This window comes from Rattus norvegicus, chromosome 9 (assembly GCF_021556685.1).
Source record: "Rattus norvegicus strain SHRSP/BbbUtx chromosome 9, alternate assembly SHRSP_T2T, whole genome shotgun sequence".
Classification (NCBI taxonomy): domain Eukaryota; kingdom Metazoa; phylum Chordata; class Mammalia; order Rodentia; family Muridae; genus Rattus; species Rattus norvegicus.
Window position 1 is genome coordinate 28,534,531 of NC_141542.1, and position 26,693 is coordinate 28,561,223.

Below are 26,693 nucleotides of genomic sequence, written 5' to 3' on the forward strand. Positions count from 1 at the left end.
TGCACCAGGCTCGGCAGAGAGCTTTAGTTGACACCTCTAATGTGTGTGTGCATGCGTGTGTGGAGGTGTGTGTGCGCCACATCATGTAAAAGTCAGAGGACAACTTGTAGGAGTCGGTTCTCCTTCCCAGTGTAAGCTCTGGGTAATCAGGCTCAGGCTGTCAGGCTTCATGGCAAGCTTTCACACTTGCCGAGCCATTTCATTGCCCATACCGCTGCTGGTTCTGAAAGGGTCAGAAGAGAAGCGAGTTCTAGGACAGCCAGGGCTACACAGAGAAAGTCAATCTCATAAATAAATAAATAAAATATTTGAAATCAGCTTAAAAATAAGATGAGCAAGCAAGTGTACTCACATATGTGAAATAAATGAATCTTTATAAAAACATAATACGACCAACCGCATAGCAGTAAACCTAGTGACTACTGAAATCCATTCTCTAGAACCTATAGAATATGATGTAATTACAGGCTATTCAGACAAATGTCAGAAAGACATGGCAGATGTTCATCCTCACCCAAGCATAAAAGTTACACCTGGGAAAACTCCCCACTCCTAAGTCAGGTGTGTTAACCCCAGCCTGTAATCCCAGCAGAGACAGGTGGATACAGCTGTATTGTGGACAGCTTGCTCCACAATACAGACTCTACCTAAAAAAGAAAGAAAGAAAAAGCCACCCCCCCCAAACTAATAAAAAAAATTTCCCCTTATTTCAATACTTCCTGTGCACTGGTTCCAACTTTGGTTTGCCTGACTTGAACGCCGGTCAGCATCAAGGGAATAAAATTCATTCACACATGTTCTTCCTCATCTCCCCTCCCTCTCCCTCCCCCTTCCTCCCCTCTCTCCCTCCCTCCTCCCCTCCCTCCCTCCCTCTACTGTGCTAAGGTTAATCACTGACCCTGTATATTAAACAAGAACTCTGCTACTGAGCAACACCCGTCAGTCCTGCCGTTCTCTGAAAACTGTTACTGTAGCTGGTGTCAAATTGACAAAAATACCCAACCAGGACAGACCTCCCTAAGGCTCTCTCTCAATCTGCTCCTGAGCTTTGAGGCTTTGAGTAGTCAAATCAATTTCAATCTTTCCCTCTCTCCCTCTCCACCCCACCCCGTGCGTGTGTGTGTGTGTGTGTGTGTGTGTGTATGTGTGTGTGTGTGTGTGTGTTTCTGAGACAGAGTTTCTCTGTTTAACAGTCAGCCCTGGATGCCCTAGAACTCACTTTGTAGACAGCCTGGTTCTGAACTCACAGAAATCCACCTGCCTCTGCCTCCTGAGTGCTGGGATTAGGGGCATGTGCCACCATGCCTGGTATGATGACCTCTTTCTCAGCAGAAGGCAGCTGGGCACTCCAGATCTTAGAACCAGAAGCGCAGCTAAGCGTGGACTGGTGCTGGGGGATTGACCTGATAGCTGCCAGGGAGGGACGCGGCGTGGACAGCAGCCACTTGAGTTCTCTGATTAAAAAGCATCTCAACATCAAGGAAAGGGAGGCCAAATGCCAGGTTAAAAAAAAGGGGGTGCTCGCTTGCCTAGCAAGCGGAAGGCCCTGGGTTCGGTCCCCAGCTCCGAAAAAAAGAAAAAAGAAAAAAAAAAAGGGGGGGGGGTGCTTCTGTGAAAGCGTGTGTTAAAATAAGCCCTGGGGTCTGCAGTCTCCCCATTTTGAATGTCGCTTTCCTCTCATTAGTATTCTATTGATACTCTCAGTTCTGTGGAGCTGGTGGGTGCTACACAGACATCTAGCTGGTGAGCGGACGGCTATATCTGTTAACCTTCCCATCATTATGAAGTGACCCAGTCTAATGAGCCAAGTAATCTCATCCTATATAAAAGTCTCTTTAAGGAAATTACAGGGTCTTGGGAACAACTCACCATGCAGAGAAAAGCTCATACATGCAAGCGCATTTTTCTTCAAATAATAAAAAGCAGTAGAATAAATTGAAAACTAACTGGTGTTTTATTTCCTTTAAACATCTTGGCAAAACTGGCTCTAATTTTGAAAACAAATGAGTTCAAGTCAGATAAGGAGAAAGGTTTGGCAGATCCATCTCTACTGCTGTACTGGGGTTGGGGGTGTCCGTTAGAATTCTAAACTTTCTAAGTCATTTGGTGCCCTTGAAAAATAATTTTAAAAAAATCACAAAATGTCAGGCCACACTGTCCTTGAAGCACTGGGAAATGTGAGTCCAGTGACGCTGTATAATATTCACAGTGATAGCCAGGCACAGCAGTGTACACTGAGAGGACTATGAGCTAAAGGCTAGCCTAGGCTACATAATGAGACACTGGACACACACACACACACACACACACACACACACACACACACACACACACACACACTGTTAACTCACATTCCCCTGGGAAGGGAGCTATGTCTAGTGCAAAAAACTCAAAGGCTGGAAGCGACATGGGCTCTAGCAAGGCTTTTTCTCCCATTTTCTTTACTGCCTTGTTTCCAGCCCCTACCAGATCATAACATACAGGGGCTGCGACATAGTAGCTGCTCGGTTAAGTTGATAAAAACCCTCTGCAAAGGCGCTTTCCGAAGCTAGGAGCAGGCCACACAAAGGGCAGGCAGGGCTCCTGACTTGGCCCACACTGGGCTTATGGCTCCTAGCGAAGCTGCAGTGAAGAATGGGCTCTATAGTTTCTACAAATCCTTTTAACGCCCAGGATTAATTATGGAAGAGGTGGGTCCTTCTCTCTACCTCTGCCTCCAGTCAGTTTCATAGTTAGGAGCCTTATGAAAACTCAGCGCTTGCCCAGGAGTGGATAAGGACGGAAGACAAACCATGTTCCAACATTGTTATTCAAATAATGCCAATCCCATCAATCCCTGAAAGGCGAAGCCCTTCCCAGAAGCCTGTGAGACACTGTTAAACACCACACTCGGGTCAGTGTTTAGGAAAGATTCTCAAACAATACTGGGCGAGGGGGACGGGAGAAGAGAAAGGAAACCGTCACTGCATGCGCTGCCACTGAGTACAACTGCCCCAAAGTAGGCCTGCGAAGCTCATGGTTTCCCCACCACGCATCGGTTCTCAACCCGTGCAGCCATTTCACTGTTGGGGATCACCACATGAGGAACTGTATTAAATAAAGGCTTGCAGCGTTAGGAAGGTTGAGAACCACTGCCTCAACAAAGAAGGGCTGCCCAAATAAATGCCACATACGCTTCTAGACTCTGATAACATTCACGGAGAGTTTGGATTATCTAGAATACTTGAGTTCTGGACAATAAAAATATATGGGTTTTGAAAGTTTATTTGATTACTGCTGACACGCATCTACAGTGCTCCCATGAACAAGCCCCCACGGTGAGCCTGACCTCAGCAGTGTTCAGAGAAAGGGGGTGGATAACTACTCTCCACAGGCCATTGCAAGCACAGTCCCTCCATCAATAAATGTCAAGCCACCCAAGACTTTATGGAGAGTTCAGAACATCGCCAAGACACAGGTCACCGCTACTCCCTCCCCCACAGGACTGAACAAGTCTCACTAATACGAGTTCCCCACAGGTTCTTCCTTACCCATTGAACAAGCCGCTCCCATCGTCTTCCATATTCTCACATAATCACTGGCTGGTTTGCCTCTTCTCTGTTACCTACAAGGGGAAACAACCTCTGAGCAAAGGCTGATACACAGCGAGAAGAAAGCAATTTTTATAAAACAGTTTCAGAAAAGGATTAGTATATTACAACAGAGAAATCCCTACAGCTTTTCAACTTTGACATTTCAAACAACGGGAAACAATATGACCCACGTTTTAGCTAAGAGCAGCCAAGGATTCAGTCATTTACAGGGAAAATGAACCATAAATGCAAGCATTAAAGGTTTTCTTCTGGGGAAAAAAAGCATTTCTGTTAAGATCACACACTGTCTTTGTATATAACTTGAAACAGTGAGAACTGAAAAATCATGTTAAGGAAATACTCTAGGACCAAATGCTAAACTTCCTGATGCACATGCAAAGCACGATGGCTTGGGAGGGGTGAGGCAACTCCTTGGTACTAACTGGGCTTTGCCCTATACGGAAGTAGCAAGTGTCTTTAAAAGCAACACATTCTATACACAAGGATATTATATTAAGCAAAGATAGAGTTTATGAGTTCATTAGATTACATATGTAATCCTTTTCTAGATTTCTGACACTTTATTTGGGATTTAATAAAACTTGATTGGTGTGTTAGATACTCTGTAACAGGATGGCCAGTTCTCTGTTTTATCAGTCTAACAGTGAACACAAGAATTCCTCTTGAGGGAAACTTTCTTTTTGAAAATATGCACCCTTGATATGGGGCCCCCCTCTAAGGTCCGTCTCCTTGGAGTGGGCGGCTCCCCAAAGAATGGCTGTCAACAAAGGGACATTGCTCTGCTTTCTACAGGGGAAGAATTTGTAGTTCGATCTCTAAAAGGGACCGGGAGAAGAATGTTGGGAGATCAGAGAAGAAAAGAGCTCACACAATAGGCCGGAGCTGGGATTGGGTGGGGGTGAAGCGCTCAGGCCAAGGACAGCTGAAAGTTGTCTGCATCAGTGCAAAGCTAGGCTCTCCCCACCTCTCTTTTGCTCCCTTTCTTTAGTTAGGAATACAAATCCACAATGGCCTGTGTGAATAGAGCCTTTCGGAAAATCAGAGGACCAAAGTTCACATCTGGGTCCACTTGGCGCTAATCAGTACTACAGGGCAAGAAAAGTCTGAGCCCACAGGGCGGAAGAGCTGCGGACTGCGACTCTCACAAAAGCTTTATAGGAAGAGCTTAATTTACTATACACTATAGGCAGCAAGTTAGAGACACTTACCAGACAAACTACACTGACACTGTATAGATGGAACCTCAAATTTAAACACTTGCCTCTCTCACCCAAACACTCTGACTTCAAAGGTAATAACATCTCCCCTCAAAGCTAATTACAGTTAAAACCAAGTAATTTCCATTTAACTTTAGATGTCCCCTCTCCCCAGCTAACGACATTAATCACCTCTACACTCAATAGCTGTAAGACATGTAACCACGTGGAATTTACGTTTAACACATTATATTCAATCTTAGTCAGAAGGCCATGGTGGGTGTGGTACGCATGCTTTTGAACCTAGTGCTTTAGAAGCTGAGTCCGAGGCCAGCCTGCTCCTTGTGGGTGAGTATAGAATCAAATGATGGGCTTCCCCCATGAGGCAAGCACTCTACCAATAGTGCTTATCCCTAGCCTACAACCTTAACTTGTCATCAGCGAAACTCATGTTGCAGCTCAAGGCCCTCAGTTCAAATCCTAGTACCACGAATCTCAAGTGAGATCTGACCCTGTACTCCACCATACCCAGTGAGACAGTGGAAGGATCCGCTCATCTACAAAGGTAGGCACAGGAGCGAAAAAGCCTTCCTTTTAGAACCAGAGGGCTTGAGTGTATGGTCCAGGTTATCCATTTGTAAGCTGGGAGACTTGGACAGCTCACCTATGACTTCCTCCCTTATAGCATCAGCAGAACTCCCAACGCTGCTGCCCACATCCATAAGAAACGCGTGTAAGTGCATTACAGATGAGTGCACGGGAGATACTGTTCCGCTGAGAGAAGACCCGGTATTTAAACATTCCCAGCGCTCTGAGCAAGCTGGGATCAAAGAGCCAGGTCATCCAGGCAGAATTCAAAGAATTCTGAAATGTGTTTGGCATTTGGTTCTTTATTTTACTTAAATCATACCTAGTTTTATCCACCTAGCTTCGTAGGGGATAAAGGACATAATTAGATGAGAATTCTAGACTGAGGATTTCTTATTAAAAAATTAAATTAAATGAAATGAGCTTAGAGTACTGGCTTAGTGTGGTCAGGTTCTCAGAGCAATCCCAAAGCCCACCTAGGCTGAGCAGCAGAGGCAGCCACGGATGGCCATGACCTCATCGCGCTCCCAATTCATCACTTTGGAATTCTCTTCCTACCTTTCATGCTTCTACATACAACACATACCGTTCACTGCAAGAGTCTAACCGTCCAACATATACTGCTTTCAAAACAGTAATTCTGTCATCAAGGACTCCTTAGAAATACTAGAAAATGGGATGGAAAATGGTTCAACAGTTAAGAGCACACAGGCTCTTCAAAAGGACCTGGGCACCCATGTCAGGAGGTTCACAACTATCTGTAACTTCAGCTCCTGGGTTCCCATACCTCTTCTGGTTTCCAAGGGTACCACCCCATAAATAAATAAAACAATTGTTAAAAGTTTACAAAAGGAAGGAAGACAGACAGACAGACTGAACAATGGCTACAGATGACCCAGTAGTGAAGAGTTCTTGTAGAGGACCCAGGTTTGGTTTCCAAGCACCCATGTCAGGTGGCTCACAAGTACAGGTCACTCTAGCACCAGGGGGCCCTCTTCTGGAGTCTGTGGGCATTGCATTCACATGGCCCCACTCAGACAGACAGACACATTTAAAATTTTAAAAAGAAACACTACCACCACAGTTTTGCAAGCACAAAGCTGTGACTTTAGCAGGGAGGGGACATGTGGGGATGTCCCCTGCATCTCCTACATAACATCACTGTGCTGGGGTGCTTCAAACACTTTTGCCTCATCAGGCCTCAAAATGAGAGAGGTGTTAGAGGTGTCCTACAGAACAATGCAGGGTCAGACAATGCAGAGCCCACACATGCATGGCCAAGGAAGCAGAGGCACCAGGCCAAGTGCTTTACTGGTGCATTCCAGTAACCAAGAACACAGTTTACAGTCTGTGTCTATGGCCTGCAATTACTGAGCTGTGAACCTATCCTTTTCCACAAAGCGGTTAGAACCTTGGGACCAAGCAGGGAGCAGTAGTGGAAAAGCCCTTTCGATGCTTCGTTTGAGCTCTGTAAAATATAAACATGGAGGCGAGTGTGTTGGCTCAGTGCTGGCAGCCCAGCACTCCAGAGGCTGGGCCAGCGGGCATGCTTTGACTTCATGGCCAGCCCACGTAGTTCTAGGTCTATCTACCCTGAGCTACAGAAAACCAAACGGGGGAAAAGAATCTTTAAATGTAAAGCATAGATTTTTTTTTTCAGCTTTAAAATTCACCAAATGAACCAGGTGATGGTGGCACGTGCCTTTAATTCCAGCACTCGGGAGGCAAAGGCAGGCAAATCTCTTGAGTCTGAGGCTAGCCTGGTCTACAGAGTGAGTTCTAGGTCAGCCAAGGCTGCATAGAGAAACCCTACCTTGGAAAAAATAAATAAAATAAAATTCACCAAAGTAGAACTATATCCCGATGAGGAAGAAAATAGGACTTAAATTTCGCAAAACAATAGTAAACATAGAGACCATTTGGTGTCATAAGCAATGGAGAGATTGTTCAGTGGTAGATCCCTGGCCTAACAGGCCCTAGTTTTAATTCTAGCACCATGGAGTGATAGCCAAGGCTATTTCAGGGAATATCATCCAGTTACAGAAAGGAACACTTGAGACTCTGCTGTGGCCCTGGATAGAAAAGTAAATGTTGATAAGCCATACATCTTCTCTGCACCATGGAGACGGAGGCAGAGGGTATCTCTGAGTGTTAGTCTGGTCTGGTCTAAGTTCTTAGCCAACCAGAGCTGCAAAATGAGATGTCTTTTTAAAAAAGTAAAATGATAGAGGCTGAAAAGCAAGGCAAATGGAGCTAAGACACAGAGAGGAACCAAACACCAAAAGAAACAAAAGAAAAGAAAAAAACCAATTATGTCTATTCTTTCATGCTCATGCTCATAGGTGGAGAAACTTTATAAAAGATAAAAATAAATAAAAAATAAAAGGTCTGAGAGATGGCTCAGCAGTTAAGGTGTACACGCAGACAAAGCATTCATATACATAAATATATAAATAAATCTTTAAAAAAAAAGAAGAAAGAAAGAAAAGGTGTCAGTTCTTGCTAAATTACCCAAAAGTTAAAACAGTGTCAAAAATTACACCAGGGGCTGAGATGTCTGAGCTGCAGAGGCTGCAGGTCACGTCTAAGGGACCTGGTCCCTAGCACAGGAAAGAGAAGGGAGGAGGATGGAGCTGCAGGGAGGGAGGGAGGAAAGGCAGAAGGCTCCACATACATCAAGTATACCAGGAAAGCCGATTCCATACGCGAAGACAGACATCCAGGAGACAACCTGGGAGCGCCAGTCCAAGGAGCACTATAGGAAAACCTAGTAAGGCTACGAGTGGTGGGTCTGACTACATGAAGTCATTTGTAGTCCATAACGAACAACACAGGCAGAGTTAACAGACGACACTCAGATAATATTCTTATGGCTTAAAACCAACCAGGGAGTGTGCAACTGTGTGTAGATATTAAGCTTACAGATTATTAGAATCATATAATTTCTACTTTCTATAGGAAACAAAGGGTATACAGAGGCAATGCACAGAAGGGAAGCAATTAACTGAAACAGGAAGAAATGTTCTAGCTCATTAGTACCTTGCCCAAGTTACACTGAGACATCATCACTAAATGGAAAAAGATAAAAATATAAGTCCTGGGGCAGTTACAAACATGCCATGCTTGTGGGCGCAGTGTGATAGATCTGCTTAGCTCTTAACAGCTCTTACACCATCATGGCAATCCTGGGCCTATATCTCATAAATTCTAAACTATGCCGGTATTGGACACTGCAAGATTGCTACTGGAACTACTGTTTCTAGTAGCCTAGGTACCCATTGCTATGGGGACCTATGTACACCATGGAATACTATGCCACAGTTAACATCAATTAGCTAAGTCTGCATCCAGCGTGAATAGACCTTCAAATAGTAAACAAAGTAAAAGCCAGATATAGATGGCATTTCCAGGCGATCTAAAGCCAAATTCTACCAGAGCAGGGTGGAACCTATTTGGTGACTAAAGATAAACACCTCCCATTACTAAATATTTTACAAAGATTGCATCTAGAATTAAGAGCTTATAAAAGACATATTAGAAAGGATTCCATAGGGATAGAACATGAGGAAGATGAGCACACAGCTTTGGGCCACTGAAGCAAGAGTACCTAAGCCATGTAGTGTGAAGGTGCTTGTCCCCAAGCCTGATGACATGATTTTAGTTCCCACGAAACATGGGTACAAGAGAACCAAGTCCCACACACAATTATCCTCCAACCTACATACAGACACACACATACACAATTCATAATAAAAAAAAATCCAGCTGGGTCTGAAAGGGTGGGCTGTGGTGGCGCATACCATCGATCTCAGCACTACGGAGGCGGAGGCAGCTGGATCACTGTGGGTTTGAGGCCAGCCTGGTCTATATAATGAGCTCCAAGACAGCTGAGGCTACATAATGAAACTCTTGCTCAAAAACCAAAACCAACAAAATCCTAAGACTTAACGAAAACCACTTTGAACTAACACATATATTAATTTATGTAACAAAACCTTCTAAATGTTTTACATGTCAAGAGTAAGTTTAAATAGAATTTTTTCTTATTTTTAATTTAAAAAGTATGTTTTGGGGACTGGAGAGAGACTCAGCAGTTAAGACTGCTCTTCCAGAAGTCCTGAGTTCAATTCCCAGCAACTACATGGTGGCTCACAACCATCTGTAATGGGGTCGAATTCACTCTTCTGGTGTGGCTGAAGACAGAGACAGTGCACTCATGTAAGTAAATAAACCTTTGAAAGAAATGTTTGCGTGTATGTATATGCACTACATGTGTGCCCATGGAAGTCAGACAAGGGCATCAAATAACTTAGAACTGAAGTTACAGCCAGTTGTCAGTTGTCACAAGGGTGTGAGGGACTGACCCCAGGTCCTCTGGCAGAGCAGTGTGAGGCTCTTAACCACTGAGCCATCTCCCCAGCCTCAGCGCTCATCACTCTTAAATGGGAATCAAACCTAGAGCCCGATGCATGCTAGGCAATGTTAAGCCACTATTTCAGGCTTCATACTTCTCTTTATTTCAAGTACATGGATATAGAACAAATTCCTAAAGAGGGAGATACACACATTTGAAATCCTAATAAACACTGCCAAGGTTTCCATCCTGACAACAGTGTGCGAGGTTCTCAGCTTTCTCAAATGCCCATCCTATTGGCAGGCACTGACTTTTAAATGTTCGTCAGTCTTACAGGTAAAGGGGGGGGGGGTAAAAAACGTTTCACTTTATTTATATGTAAATGTTTGGAACTACTGAATTTAAAGATAGCTGTAGACCACGATGAATTCAAGAGTCACACTAGCAGTGTAACGGGGAGGACAGTGTTGCTCGCCTGTGGGGATTTGGACATGAGTGCACTGGCTCCACGGCTATGCACTCACTTCCGGGTCTTCACAGACTCACTTACTTTCGCCTTTCTAACGGTAGAAGCCAGGCCTTGCCCATGTGAGGGAAGTGCTGAGTGACCCTCCAGTCTTTAGATCTGATAATACCTCTCTGATCAATACATATGGACGACATTTTATGTAGTGTTGCTTATGAATCTGATCTACTCTAGGTGTTATAAAGTGCAGAGGTGCAGTTAGTGTCTAAACATGAGCACGCGGTAAAACTAACGTAGAGGAAAGAGCAGAGAGGTAAATGTTGGGGCCAGCCGACATGGCTCAGTGAAGGTGTTTATCACCAACCCTTATGACTTCCATCCCTGAAACCCACATCGTGGAAGAGAACCAACTGACACAAACTGTCTTCTGACCTCCACGAACAATCTGTGGTCCATGCAGACGACACACATACACTAAATTAATGTAAGTGCAAGCAGGCAAGCAAGCAAGCAAGAGAAGGTAAATTTAGCATTGGCTATCCACAAGGATAGTCTAGACATTCTGGGATTTTTTTTTTTTTTCTGGAGCTGGGGACCGAACCCAGGGCCTTGCGGTTGCTAGGCAAGCGCTCTACCACTGAGCTAAATCCCTCATTCTGGGATTTTTTTTCCCCAATGTAGTGGTTTGAATAGGAATGGCTCCTATAGACTCATATATTTGAACGCTTCCCCATCCGGGAGTGACACTACTTGAGAGGGATTAAAAGGTGTGGCCTTGATGGAGGAAGTGTGTTACTGAAGGTAGGCTTTGGGTTTCAGAGGCTCATTTTCCCCCACTACCTTTAGATTCAGATGTAGAACTCTCAGCTACCACGTCTGCCTGTGGGCTGCCATGTTCTTAACAGGAGGATAGAGGACCTCTGGAACTGTTAGCAACCCAGAATTAAATGTTTTCCCTGATAAGAGTCGCCATGGTTGTGTGGTCTCTTCACAGCAATGGGACACTGACAAATAGACTTAGAGTTATTTTTTTAAATTTACTTATATGTATGTAAACATGCCTGCATACGTTTATGTGGTTTACATGGGTACAGGGTTGGACTCACTGGAACTGGAGTTGCAGACAGCCTTGAACTGCCATGTGGGTGCTGGGAACCAAACCTGGATCTTCTACAAGAGTTCTTAACCACTGAGCTCTCTCCAGGCTGCTGCCGCCGCCTGTTCTTTGTAAGGTTTTGTATGGGGCAGTGGAGGTTTATGTGCCTGAAGAGGCCAGAAGAGGGCAATGGGTCGCCTGGCGCTGGACTTAGATGGGTTTGAGTTACCTGATGTAGGTCAGGGAACCCAACTCTGGTGTTCTGTGAGGCTCGAGTATTATAGTTGAATAGTACTTTGAATTCCAGCTCATTCTGCCTCTACCTTCCAAGTGTTAGGACTGCAGGTATGTTCTACCATGCCTGGCTGGAACTTGGGTTTATAAAGACAAAACACTAATTCAGACCCACAGACTTTGTAAGGCGAATAAATGAGATGACCTCTGTTCACAAGTGCCAACTCGCCCTCAGAGGCTCAATGCCTGTGATGATAACCCTAATAGTAACAATGACTGAAATAAGCTATTCACATTTTCTTACCCAATTTTCTTCATGACTACCTCCAGGTAACAATTTTTTTTCAAGGAGAATTGAATTAGTGCTAACAGGGCCTGTGACCTTACTATCCTGATAAATCAGTAGCTATCATTATAAAAATAAGTACCCCAATTTATCTGCCATTCTAGAAGGATTTTAGCTCAATACTGATAAACCAATAAGCCTCTATCCATCCTTGCTTTAATTTTCAAATAAAATTCCCATTGACAAGACAAAGGAACCCTTCGGAGGCAACCTAGGAGTGGAATGTTCCTGCTGCTTTAACATTTCCACACAGGTCTGTGCTAGTGAGCACACTTAATGCCCTGCACACCCGCCCTGCATCTGAGACAGCATAGAGAGAGCAGGAAGGAGGGAAGAGCAGGACCTCGAGGAGACACAGGTTAAAACTCAGTCATAATTTAAATTTTGATCACTCAGCTGTCTTTTGAAAAAGCTGATATACAGAGGTAAGACAGCTTTCCCTTTGGGGAGCTAAGCGGCAGATAAAGGCATCTTCCTAACTCAGCTCCCACCATGGAGGGAGCAGTCACTGGCCCAGCAAGAGCAGCACTGCCTGGAGGCTTCTGAAGAGGAGGCTGGAGGCTAGTTATCCCACTGGAGTCGGGGCAGTAAAGACCAGCTTCCTGGGCTCCACACTGTGCAGAGCGAATCCTCCCCAAATCCCACCGCACAGGAGTGGGGGTGGGAAACAGCACACAAAGTATCAAACTGAACCACGGGCAGTAGCTATGGGTTCCAGAAGGTCCTAACACTTCTACAGCTAAGGAAGGCATGGTGGAGAGGGAGAAATCAAGTTTTACCCTGATTCTCTTCTATGTGCGAGCCAACATTTGCTCCATCCATTTGTCAGCCCCTACTGCGGGGAAAGCATGGAGTAGCAGCATTTTCACACCGGGAAGCTGGGAGAGATGCTACTAGAGTGTAAATTACTAATTAGCTCAAAGGAAGACAAAGAGAAAAAATACCTGTCACAGAATGCTGTTTACAACCTGACACATGGTAAAAACAACACTGAACATTTCCGAGGAGCCCTTACTTCCCACACTCCTATTACCATGTGAATGGGAACGGAATGGTATTATAGTCTTAAAAACTGTCCATGTCTCAGAAACAATAACACATGACTAGAAACAATGCCTCCCAAATAATTTGTAATTTTCTCGTCCTTATGAAAGGGAAGCGTTTCTAATTATTACAATCAGCTTTTATAAGGAGCTATATTTCATAGCTCTATAACAGCTTAAAGAGGGGGAAAAGGAAATGAAGCCCACAAGTCCCGTGTTTCACACAGTCAGAAAGCAACTCATAACCCTCTGGCTTCAGCTAGACAGGCCTGAGTGGTTCACACCTTTAACACCGTAGACTGCAGTCTGTCTGGAGGTGAGATGGGGTCAGGTCACTTCCTCACTGATAACAATGGAAACGATTCAACATTTAGGTAGGAGGTGGTGGCTACGTTACTATTTCTTTAGACTACTTCAGTGGAAGGCAGACCGACTTGTATGAATCCCAGTCAACATTCCAGCAGCAGAACCCTGTGTATGTTGGTCCTTTCCAGCTCCTTGAAGCTGCATAAAGATCTTCATGATAGAAATATCACTTCAAATATTTCACGGCACATTTCTCACACAGTGCAACATTGGCAACTACTATGTCCTAAGACGCAGCACAGTGTTTGTCCCTAGCAGGAGCCTGCCTATCGGTCATTCCCGAGTCACAGAATCTTCCCAGCATGTGCTAAAGAAAGCACTGCGTAGCCTTAGCGAGCCCTTGTGTTTACTTATTTACCTTTCAAGGCAAGGTCCCACTCTAGCCCAAGCTCCCCTGAAACAATGCAGCCCGGGCTGACCTGGGATTTATGGGAACCCTTCTGCCTCAACCTCATTTCTGGAAGTCCGGGTTTTGAACCAATACCCCTGACATTACTTCACCCCAAGGGCTTTGACTAAAATAGAATATACACCAGACCGATTCCCTTTCATTTTTTTCCAAGGTATTTATTTATTTAGAGACAGGGTCTTTCTATGTAGCCCTGGCTGTCTTAGAACTTACTATGTAGACCAGGCTGGTCTCAAACACAGAGATCTTCCTGTCTTTGCCCCCTGGGTGGGTCACCACACCTGGCCCTGATTTTAATTTTTTATGTGCATTTGCCTGTTATCTGTATGTATATATATGTGTGTGTATGTATGTATGTATGTACCACATGTAACCCTTGTGATGCTGGAAGCCATAAGAAGTCATAGGATCCCATAGAAATGGAGTTATAGGCAATTACGAACTGCAGTGTGGGTGCTGAGGACCACACTTAACTACTCTTAACCACTGAGCCATCTCTTAGCCTCCTTTAAAAAAGTGTGTGTGTGTGTGTGTGTGTGTGTGTGTGTGTGTGTGTGTGTGTGTGTGATTTCTTTCTTTTTCTTTTGTTTTGGTTTTTCGAGACAAAGTTTCTCTGTATAGCCCTGGCTGTCCTGGAACCTGACTCACAGAGATCTGCCTGCTTCTGCCTCCACCAGCACCATGAGTGCTGGGAATTGAACTCAGAACCTCTGCGAGAGCAGTAAGTGGTCTTCACCACTGAGCCAGTTCATTGGTCCCTCCCCTCTTCTCTATTAGGACAGATGTGCTCATTAATTTTCTTCTATGTTATTTGTTTAAACATTCTTAGCAATGATAAAACAAATCAGGTAAAAACAAGTGTGGGTTTGAATGAAGGCATATTTGAATGATGGCATATAAAAATCTCTTCCAGTCATTTCTGCAACTTCCCGCAAGATTGAAAGACTAGTAAAACACAGAGTCATCAAAATATAATTTTGCAGATCATGGGAGTGAGAGACCAGGAGTTAGACAGACAGGGAGAGTGGATTTAGCTAGGTAATAAAGGTGTCACATTTCCAAGATGGCCAGCTTCTTGCTCACCCTCCAGACCTGAGACAAGCAGCTTTAATCTCATCCAGCAAGCCCCTGCTGATGGACTGGTTGGACAAGCTCAAGGCCAGATCTGTAGGAGTCACTCAAGCAACCTTCCTGTTTGTCCTCAAACTGACCAAGCCTAAGGGAGGGGAGGGAGGAAGGCTCTTCAGAGGGCCTGGAACAGCAGCCCTGGAGAAGAGATTGCAGTTGACTCATCCAAGCCTCTACTTTGCAGAGGGCCTCTTCTCTGGGTGCCTGTTGAATGTGTTTTCTCACCCCAACATAGGCCTTGTCCATTCTGTCTGCGGTGCCAGACACTCAGGTTTCTCTGCTTCTCCCTGTTGCACTTCAGACTTTCCTTGTCTTGTAGTTCAAAGTGGCAGAGAAGGGGTTGGGGATTTAGCTCAGTGGTAGAGTGCTTGTCTAGCGAGCGCAAGGCCCTGGGTTCGGTCCCCAGCTCCAGTAAAAAAAAAAACAAAGTGGCAGAGAAAACTGGTCCGAACCCAGAAACCCAGACCCCTTACTCTATCATTTCAAGAGCCTAGACTGTTCAGTAGCACAGGCCTACACTTGCAGAACTTGGACAGTGTAGGCAGGAGGTTTAAGAGTTTCAGCTACATAAGACCCATTTCTTTTTTTTTTTTTTTTCTTTTTTTCCGGAGGCAAGTGCTCTACCACTGAGCTAAATCCCCAACCCCAAGACCCCATTTCAAAGAAACAAACACCTTAAAAAGAAACCTCTCCAATAGAAGCCCCTCCCCCGTCGTTCCTGTCACAATGTACGTGCTCAGCAAACAAAGGTAAGCACTCAGTCAGTAGTCTCTGTAGTCTTTGCTTTCTAACAGTCTGTAGAGCTAGGGATAGACCTTACTCAGGCTGGACTTGAACTTATGGGTAATCCTCCGGCCTCAGTCCCCCATGTGCTGAGACTCCAGGTGTGAACCACCACACTCTGTAGGCTATGTTTTCAATTTCAGTGAGTAAACCGATTCATGTCACCAGATGAAAGCAGAGGGCTGAGTACATTTTTAGGCAGGCATACATAAAGAGAGAATAAAGAGGAAAAGACAACATGGATAGCTGAGCTGAAGCATAACGTCCATCTTTCCTCAAATAGCAATAATCTTTCAACTGAGTAAATAGTTTTCCAACTTCAAAAGTGGACTGGCAATCTGCAACACAGTAAGGTGCTAGAAATCTGGTTTGGAGTTGTTGGTTTTGCAAAAACAATTTTAGAATAAGAATAAGGAAGAGCACAGGAGAGCCCCGTGTAATATGTGTATCAGACGTCACCCCAGGCACAGGCCCTAGGTTCAGCACTTAAAAAGAAAACAGAAAGGGGGGTGTATGGCGGAAAGCTTCTGGGCTCCAGAACTGAGGTAAAGGCAGGTTAGGAATTCAAGGCAGGCTGAGTGGGGGTGGGGGTGCATGCCTTTAATCCCAGTACTTAGGCAGAAGCAGGGGGGAATCTTTGAGTTCCAGGTCAGCCTGGTCTACAGAGTAAGCTCCAGAAGACCAGCGTACACAGAGAAATCCTGTCTCAAAAGAAAAAGAAAAAGGAGTTCAAGGTTATCCTTTTCCATACGCACAGAGACAGTTCCAGATTTTAGGTTGAACTGAGCTATATGAAACACAATCTTAAATAGAAAAGAAAAAGAAAAAGAGGAGGAAGAGGAGGGGGAGGAGGGAGAGGAAGAGGAGAGGGGATGTTTCAGAACAGAACCAGAGATCATGTAAAGATTGGAAAGAAGACCCAACTGAGAGGACTAATCTCACGGCTGAGATCCCTAGTACTCATACATGTAAAAGCCAGACAGTTGGCATTTATTAACTCTAGCACCAGGGAGGCAAACATGACAGCCTCCTGGAGCTTCCTGGCTAGCCAGCCTAGCTTAGAAGGTGAAGTCAGGATTCAGTGAGAGCCCTCGTCACAGATAAGAGGTAGGGAGTGACTGAGGAAACACACACTTACCCCCACACACATGTGCATGGGCACACACAAGACTGAGGGAGGAACTCAGGGTCGGGGTGGTAGAGCACATGCTTATGTACATAAGCTCGGGGTACAATCCCCATCATCAAATATAAAATAAAGAATAAGGGTATCACTGAGTTGTAATTGACAGAAATAGTATCTGTGCTGAGAGGCTAGTAAGGACCAAATAAATATGTCTCTGTAGAAATAGGAAAGTCATCTCATCTCAAAGGACTCTTTATTTCAGTACAATAGTTTAAGAGTCCTGCCTCGGGGGCTGGAGAGATGGCACAGTTTAAGAGCACTGACTGCTCTTCCAGAGGCCCTGAGTTCAATTCCCAGCAACTACATGGTGGTCCACAACCATCTGTAATGGGATCTGATGCCCTCTTCTGGTGTGTCTGAAGGCACTGACAGTGTATTCTCATACATGAAATAAATAATTAAAAAAAAAAAGTGTCTCAGAACTGCTGTGAGGAGTTGATTTATGACAGGTTCTGGAACTGAGGGTCATGCAACTCAGCGACACCTTCTGTCACCAGTGTTTGCTTGCTTTCTTTTTTGTGTTGTGAGATAAGATCTCACCTTAGAGCTCAGATTGGCCTGGAACTTACTAAGTAGTCCAGGTTAGGCTCAAACTCCTGGATATTCTCCTGCCTCAGCCTCCTCAATGCTGGAATTACTGCCCTGAGTTACCATACCAGCTAAAGGTTTTATAAATGTAACAATAAGTGACTTTTTTTCCTGTAAAAGATTGAGGGCAAAGCAATGAATATGATTAGAGCATTAAGTGTGTGCTGATTACTTTGTAAAATCTCCTAAAAATAAGACATTACCTACAAGGCTCCCTGTTGACACTTTAGATTTATAAGAAAACAGATGACTTTTGATCTACTGGGATAACTTAGGTGGATATGGACTGAAATCACAGATAAAACTGGAGATCCTTTCAAGGTCTCTTTCCACCCAAAGACTCTACAATTAACCAGGAAAAAATTATGTACACCTATTCATCCAAACATGAAAATATAAATAAGTTTTATTCTTAGCAAATAACCAATAAAAGTTCGACTGACTGCTGGGTATGGTACTGACGCCTATAACACTAGCACTCAAAAGCTAGGCAGGAGGATGGCCACAAACTTAAGGCTAGATTAGACCACAGAGTCAACTTAAGACTAGGCCGGTCGGCAGTGCGAGGTCAAACCTTAAAACAAAAACAGAAAACTAGGGACAAGCCAGTATTGGTAGAGCCCACCGTCACTCCCAGTATAGGAGAAGCAGATGTCAGCCTGCTCTATCTAGTAGGTTCAAGACTAGAGAGAGATCTACAGTGAGAACCTGTCTCAAAACAAACAACAACAAAATAAGGTGAACAAAAGAAAACAGCTAAAATATAACATTGGAGTCCTTTTAAGCATAGTGTCTGAATTAAAAAAATGATTCACTTTCAGCCAGGCATGGTGACCCACCGATTTAATTCCAGCATAACAAAAGCAGAGACAGATTCAAGGCCAGCTTGGTCAACACAGTAAGTTCCAGGCCAACCAGGGCTGCATAGTGAGACCAGTGTCCCACAAACAGAAAAGATCATCCATTTTCAGTTCTAGAAATATACGCTGAGGCTGAGAGTGCAGTTCCTTGCTAAGAATATTTGCTCAGCACATGAGATACTCTGGAGTTCACCACCAGCACAGAGGAAGAGAAAGGAAATAGGGGAAGGAAAAGGAAAGGGAAAGGGAGACAGGAGACCAGAGTAAAGCAACCGTTAATGAGATGTTTAGCACAGGATAGTGGTGTGAAGGAAACAAAGGCCCCACTCAAAGACGGTCCTGCCTTTGAGCCTGTAGTTTGTATTTTCACACAGACAGATTACCTTTAGACAACTGCATCATAAAAACGTCAATACCTTACACAGAGCACAACACAACTGTCTAAGGAGATACCTTAGTCAGAGCATAACACAACTGTCTAAGGCGATACCTTAGACGGCCCAAATACAGCATGTGCACATACTGCACAGAAACAGGCATCTCATATTGAAGATATTCTTCATTTTCAAAGTTAATATTTCTAGATTAATCTCAATTAAGCAGGAAAAATAATTTAAAATTATCCTACAAGTTGTTAAAATCATTATCTACCTTGAATCTGCCTAGCAGAAGCCAGAAAGTAAGCCATGAACTATAAGCTTGCCCTAAGCACAGCTAACAGTTAATCCAGAGTTCAGATTCTAAATTACACACACACACACACACACACACACACACACACACACACACACACACACTGTCTCTGATAGTCACAAATCAAAAGTAAACCTTGCTAATGATAGAGACCTAGGTGTTGCTACATATCAAATATCCACCAAATAAGAGCAACCTAAAATCACACAACACTGGGAGGCTGGGCTTTTCTGTTTAGAAATAACGCTAATCCCAGAGGAGAGTGTTTGCCTCTTTTCATGTTGGCTTGTTTCAGATGTAGTCTCCTGTAACCCAGGGTAGCCTCAGACTCACTCATGGAGGCAAGGCTGACCTTTCTGCTGTGGAGTGCTCAGATGACAGGCATGAGCCACTATACAGTGCTTGGGATCAAACCCAAGCCTTCACAAATGCTAGGCAAGCCCTGTACCAGCCGAGCTACACACCCAGCCCCAGACTAGGGTTGTTGACGTTGTGTTGCTTGCAGTGCTGAGGACCAACCCAAGACATTGCACCAGCGCCAACAACACTTGCAACCTCTTCAGGATTTCAAAGGGAAAAGGTACCATTGTTTATCTGAATGTACACCATGAAATAACCTTGAGAACATGACTGGAGAGGTGGATCAGTAGTTAAGAGCCCTTGGCTGCTCTCCTCAGAGGACACAAGCTAGATTCCTAGCACAGACACACAGCTCCCAACTGTCTGTAACTCCAGTTACTGGGGAATCTGACTCCCTCTTCTGCAGTGCCCCTCTGTAGACACCAGGCATGCATGTGGCATACAGACACATGCAAGCAAAGCACCCATACACATAGAATAAAATCTGAAAAAAAAAGTCAAGAATAGTTTGTACCCCATTCCTCTGAAAAGAAATTACACATTATTTTTCACATTATCAAATATGAAGTAAATACTCATTAATATTCTTACCTAAATATAATCACTTTGGAATTTAAAAAATCATTAAAACACACTACTAAGAATTGTCCCCAAATCCTCATCTTCCCTTTAATTTCCAAAATGGTCATCTAGGGCCTGAGAGATGGCTTACTGAGTAAAGGAGCTTGTTGCCAAGCCCAATAATCTGAGTTCAATCCCTGGTACACATATGATGGGAAAAGAGCCAACCTCCACGAGTTGTCCTCTGACCACCATAAATGCTCCACATACATATGAATAAATAAATGTAACTATTTTAATTAAAAATGAGTCTTACAAATCAAAAGGTTCTAGAAAATATTACTAAGCACTTCTATTCACAGTCATAAAATACAACAGGCAGAGAAGAGGACGGCATTCTTATCTCACAGGTTTTTTTCATAGAGGGTCCTCATAAATCCATTGTGTAATCTAAAAGATGGGTCCACAGCTCTAAATTCACCACAGCTCCATATTCCACCTTTCTTCATTACTGTCTGCAGATCTGGTGAGTGAGACATTACCCCACAAAAAATGTCCCACACAAAGCTGGAAGCAGCATATGAACTCAATGCCCTCAGAGCTGTGACTTCAGTCTCCTGCTCAGTCAACTTCCCTGGTTGGTTGTTCACCTCTTTCACCTCTCTCTCTTCTCTCTCTCTCTCATTCATATATATGTATATGTTTATGTATATGTATATGTATATGTATATGTATATGTATATGTATATTTTCTTCAGTTGCTGAAAACAATTAGGCAGAAATCTATGTGACTGATGAAAACAAAAAGGAGTCATGTCTTCTCTCCCCAATGGTGCAGTCTTCAATGAGAAAAGGCGGTGGACGAGACAGCCTGCCCACCCAGCACTGTCCATCATAAAACTGTCCTCTGCCCACCAGAACCATCACATCACATAGGCACATTGCAAATAAACTCAACTCAGTTACCCTTTAGCACAACATTAGTAGAACCAAGAGGTTTTCAGCACCCACGGCTGCCAATTTCTCTACCACACAAGAACAAAATCAAGCAAAGACGGGTTTCCTCTTTTCAAAGTGGACATGAAAGTGAATTTTCAAGCAATGAAAGGTGGAAACTAGATCCAAGATTCCTTGAAGAGAGAAAAAGGTTTGCGGAATTTCCTACTATTAGGGACAAAAGGACTCACAAATTCAATACACATTTCTCTTAACAAAGAACTCCTATGCTGCACCCCCACCTGGGCCCCTATTTCTCAGATTTTACCCTTGCTTTTAGGTCCCCTTTCACTCACCATGGTTCCTTATCTTCTGCACCAAAGGCTCCCTACATTGGATTCTTTACTATAGCGTTTGTGCCCTGCCCCTTCCAGACCTTCTGGGGCACCTCAGGGCAAAGCAGTATTCGGTTCCCACTCCTGTGCAGCCCACCCCAGTTCTACACCCATCAGGACTCCCCTAGCTTCCCTTAATCTCCTTTCTCTCCCCCTTCTCCCCATTCCATCCTTTAAATCCCAGGGCCCATCTCTTCCTTGCTCATCTCCTCGGGCTGCTTTTCAGCCAGTCTTTTGACTCGACTATCATTACCTTGCTGAACCTCTTCAATAAACAAGTCCCCAGTTTCTCGGTCCCAGCTCACCATCATTCCTTACAGCCTGCTTCTAGCGTCCTTTCAGCCTTTTCCTTTTTCTCTCACAACTGTCCTATTAACGCCCATCTCTCAGCTTGCTTCCCCTTAGCCCTTCCACTAACGCTCCGAATCTTGATTCCACCAGGTTGTGATCCAGGTCTCCTGTCTCCCTCACTTTGCAGAATTTACACCCCTCACCAGCTACTGACCCACACCTTGTCGATCCCACCCCAGCGGCTCCCAGCCCTTCAGCTCATCCCAGCTCTGCACTAGTTCACACCCTTGTCACGTCTGGCTCTTAATCACTCTCCCTCCTCTACTCCCAACTACTACCCCGGCTCTGCTCCTTCCTTGTCTTCCACTTGCAACTCTTCTGCCCCCGGCACCTCTCACCCCGACACCTCCCACCTGCCAAGCCTGGCGTCTTCCAGACCCCTGCTCCTAGCCCTGACCCCGGATCCCTCTTCCTAGCCCCGGGCTTCCTAACCTCATCCCCGGGCCAGCCTGGGTTTCTTCCTCACTCCTCTCTCCGGCTTCTAACCCTTTCTCTCCTAATCCTCCTCATCTCATAGCAAACCCCCGCCCCAGCCTGCCTTCCCCTCGGTCCCCTCAAACCTTTCACCTCAGAACCCAGCCGTCGCCCACCCCGCCAAAACGCAGCGTCCGCGCGCCGGGGCTCGCGCCTTCGCTGTCGCCGCCCGCCGTCCCCGCCCCGGGCGCCCCGGGCGCCCCGGGCCCGCCGGCGTCGCGGCCCCGCCCCCTGCCGCCGCTCCTTCAGCCCGCTAGGCGCGCGCCGCCTTTGTCGCCCCTCACCCGGTGCGTGTGTGGATTTTTTTTTTTTTCTCCTTTAAAAGAGGAGGGCCGGCATGCCGGTGCCGCGTGTCCCCGCCTCCGAATGTGTGCGCGGACTCTCAGCCACCACGGCCCCTCACGCCCCCCGGCCGCCCCCTCGGCCGCTCCGCCGGCCCTCCGCCCCCTCCCCAGCTCCCTCTCCCCCCTCTATTTACCGCCATCATCAGCACGCGCGAGCTGTCACCGGGGCGCGAGACGAGCGGGCGGACCACGCCTCTTATCGTCCATTGGCCCGCCTGTCAGAGCCCCGCCCCCAGGTCCCGCATTGCGCCAACGGCGCTCCTCCCGGCCGCGACCCGGGGCCCCGCGCCCTTTACGCGAGTTCGCGCCGCGGGTACTAAGTTTCGGGTCAGCGGCTACGGCGGGCCGGCATGAGAGGCAGAGACGCGGCGCGGCGCGACTCACCGGCAAAGTTTGGTTGAGGCACAGAAGGGTACTGAAGAAGGTTTCTAGACAAAGAGGCTCTTAAAGGTACAGTCTACTGTCAGGCCCTCCTCCTTAAAGGGCCAGGCACTTTCCCGAGCTCCCCACCCCCACGATCAGTAAAAGTAAAGGAATTCTGCATACCCTGAGGCTTACCTTCTGTGTCTCACCGCTCCAAAGAGGCCTTTCCACTTCCGCGTATTTTTATGTTTTGTTGTTTTCTTTACGGTGTAGCAGCAGCCAGCGAACCTGGAGGTTCTCGAGACGACAGCGTTTTGCAAAAGTTACTCTTGGCTCCCAGACAAACACACACGTGTGGACTTTTGCCACTGATGACTCAGGCAGCATTCAGCTGTTTTACGAAATCCTCTTCGACGGGACTAGAAAAGGTTCATCGCTCCCCAAATAGGGACTGGGAAATAAATCAGACCTAGGTGGCAGTGGCCTCAAGGACTTCCGAGAGGGATAAAGTCCATTCTGAAACAGAAAGGCTCCCTTGCAAGGTAGGCAAGCTTCCTGGGTACCTTGTCCTGACAGACCTTGCGAGGGAGGGTCCCTTCAAATAAGATAAACAATGTTACAACACCCAAGACAGCCTAAGGCAGCTAAAAACATTTTTGTTTTAAGAAAAAGAAGATACGGTGGTTCAAGTCTTTATGTCTGTTAATATGAAGGAAGCAAAAAGAGCAAAGATTAAAAAATAAAGTCAGATGTGGTTAAAAACAATCAGGAGGCAGAGGCAGGAGAATGGCTCTGGGTTCTTATACTCTATAGATTGCATAGTGAGTTCAAGGACAATTTTGGATAAGTATCAAGACTGAGGCCCGCATAAGAGGAGGACTTCTGGGAGGAGTCCTGGGTTCAGTTCCCATGGTGAAGGCAACCCTGCGGTGTAATTCAAGAACTCACAGGACTTGAGATCCCTAATTAGAGCCTCAACTTAGTGCCTCTCATCTTATTTAACAGTTCTCTATGGAATTCTAAGTTGTAACTCCTTACATAAGTGAACAATAAAACCTGAGAAGATGCTTCCCTCTTCTCCAGTTCCCAACAGCTTTCTTGGTGAGGACAGTTCTTAGTGTTCCTTCCCTAACAAGGTGCCTTTCTGAGTGAGGAAGTTGTGCACTTAACAACAGCTAGAAGGAAAATCATCACAGGTTTAAAATAATATTGAAAATAATCGGTCTTTGTTGTTGGACTGTCGTTTGCACTTCCAATAAAAAAGGAGCAGTAAGGGCTTGTGAGACAGCTCAGCGGTTAAGAGCACCAGCTGCTGCTCTTCCAGGTCCTGAGTTCAAGTCCCAGCAGCCACGTGGCTCACAAACGTAATGAAATCTGATGCCCTCTTTTGGTGTGTGTGAAGAGAGTGACAGTGTATTCATACATACAAAATAAACAATTCTTTACAAACATGACAGACAGGAGCTAAGGACAAAGCATGACGGCACAGTGGGTAGAGGTGCTTGCCAGGGAGCCTGCCTTTCCGTTCCCATCCTTGAGTACGCTAGAGGAGTTCCTGCATTGTCTTATCCTCTATGAAACAGAGAGGGTGGGGGGTGGGGGGGTAGATGGTTCAGCCTATGATTCACTTACCACCCAGCCTGACAATCTGGATTTAATTCTGGGACGACATGGTAAGGGAGAAATGATTTCCAGACATTGTCTTCTCATCGAAACATGCATGTGCCCAGACACACACATACACAAAAAAAAAAAAAAAAAAAAAAAATGAATGCAATTTCAAAGTTTTAGAAAGAACAGTGAATACAATTGCTGTTGCCTTAGCACAGAAGCCAAATCAACTGTAGGGAAACCACAGTAGCAGTTCTTTGCCGGCGCTATATAAACACATCATTTTAAGATATACATGTTTTAACACACACACACACACACACGTGTGTGTGTGTGTGTGTGTGTGTGTGTGTGTAATGTCTCACTTAGATCTCAGGTTAAACACTAATAACAGTTACTAGTTCTAAGGAAACATTTCCCCAGGTATGTGGGCACACACCTATGATCCAACCCTTAGGTTCATTCAACAGTGCAAGGTCTAGTACAAGTCAGCCAAGGTAAATGAGATTCTGTCTTTAAAAAAAAATGAAACCAAAAACCTAAGGAAACCGGAAATTAAATATATTTTGTTCTTTGTTGCTTTTGTGAGGCAGCGAAGATCATCTGGACATCCAGGATGGATCTCTGAGTTTGAGGTAAGCTTCATATACAGTTAGAGGCTAGCCAGTTAATACTGTGTCTTAAAAAGAAAAACCCTTGGCTGGGCAGTGGTGGCACGTGCCTTTAATTCCAGCATTAGGTGGAGCGGACCTCTGTGAGCACATTAAAAAGCCCCAGACAGGCTGGGATGATGGCTCAGTGGTTATCAGCACTGGCTGCTCTTGCAGAGGACTTGGGTTCAAGTCCAGTACCCACATAGGTGCTCAGGACCGTCTGTAACACCAGTCTCAAGAGATCTAATGTCTATTCTGAGATGCATGTGGTGCACAAAAATATATCCAGGCAAAACATAAGTTTTAAAAGAAGACCCAGAGGCAGCCTCTTCATGCTCACAAGTTTCCATTTCAACTTCTCTGCTATATGGAGAGCAGGCCTTGTTCCCACTACATAGATTCAACCCAAAGAACAGAGGAGAGTAAGTCCAGCCCTGTAGCCAGCTGCCAGTCAGCTGTCTCCTAAAGCAGCATTCTCGTCCCTTCAACTGGCAGCCCCAGCACACCTGCCACAACCCCAGCCTTGCCTTTCCTACACAAATACAGGCTTCCAGTGTTATATCCAGCTCCAGCATAACCAGGCCACATACATGGACCAGATTCTCTTTTTGAAGTCAGTATGAGCACCCCTGGGGTGAGTCGGAGGTGCGCAGGGACTGCCCCACCTGTGAAGTCAGAACAGTGTGGAACTGATCGATTTCCACCTTCCTTGGGCTGAACTCAGGTCATTCGGCCTAAGTGCCTTTACTTGCCAAGCCATCTTGCAGGCCTTAAATTCTCTTTATTTTTTTGTAAGTGTTTATGTAGTCTTTGGCTGTCTTAGAGCTCACTATGTACACCAGGCTAGCCTCAAACCCAGAGAGCCTCCTTTCTCTGCTTCCCGAGTGCTGGGATTAAAGGTGTGCTAGGCCAAATTCTCTTTTTGAATGACTCCAAAAAAAGTTCAGTAGAATTTCTATCAGCCTTAAAAGTTACCCTATCTGGAGGTAGAAAGATGGGTGGCTCAGTGGTTAGTAGTGTGTACTTTCTAGAGAAATTCGGTTCCGTTCCAGCACCTACATTGGGTGGCTTACAACTGCTTAGAACTCCAGCTCCAGAGATCCAATCCCCTTTTACAGCTTCCTCAGACACAGCATTTACATGCACACAACCAAATACATAGATACAACCAAACACTCACACATAATTCTAAAAGGATCTTTAAAGTTAACCTATGCTATGTAATAGTGCCTGTGACTGATATGTTAGGAAATGAAACAGAATACAAGAAAATTATGCCTTGGGGGTTGGGGATTTAGCTCAGTGGTAGAGCGCTTGCCTAGCAAGCACAAGGCCCTGGGTTCGGTCCCCAGCTCTGAAAAAAAAGAAAAGAAAAAAAAAAAAAATCCTTGCCTTGGAACTGAGGAGATAGTTTGGCCAGTGCTTGCTGGCCTGGCACATGAGAACTGAAGTGGAATCCCTAGAACCCACAGAAAAAGGCAAGTGGGCAGAGGAATACATGTGTACCTCAGCAAATTCCCGATGCTTGCTGGACAGCCAGCCTGGCAAAATCAGTAGCTCTGGGTCCTAGTTTTTATAAAATGACGGTAAGCATCCCTCGTCCCCTTACATTTTATGCACATAACCCCAACTTCCATGCAAGTTGAACCTTCAGAAAGTTGCATAATGACAACCGTGTTCTACAGTGTTCTAAGAAGCCCCATTCAGACTTGCATG

At 45.3% G+C, this 26,693-nt stretch overlaps 1 protein-coding gene across 6 annotated transcripts in view; it reads right to left on the reverse strand.

The window, feature by feature from the left end:
• Positions 1-23,255, reverse strand: part of Usp49 (ubiquitin specific peptidase 49) — a 60,289-nt gene extending 37,034 nt beyond the window's left edge. For 2 of the 6 annotated variants that reach the window (XR_015628605.1, NM_001136470.1), the window contains 2 exon segments: positions 22,909-23,255; positions 3,531-3,604 (listed from right to left, as the gene is read on the reverse strand). The gene's annotated coding sequence lies outside the window, so the exon portion shown is untranslated. 6 annotated transcript variants of the gene reach the window in all.
• Between the last annotated feature and the right edge of the window lie 3,438 nt (positions 23,256-26,693).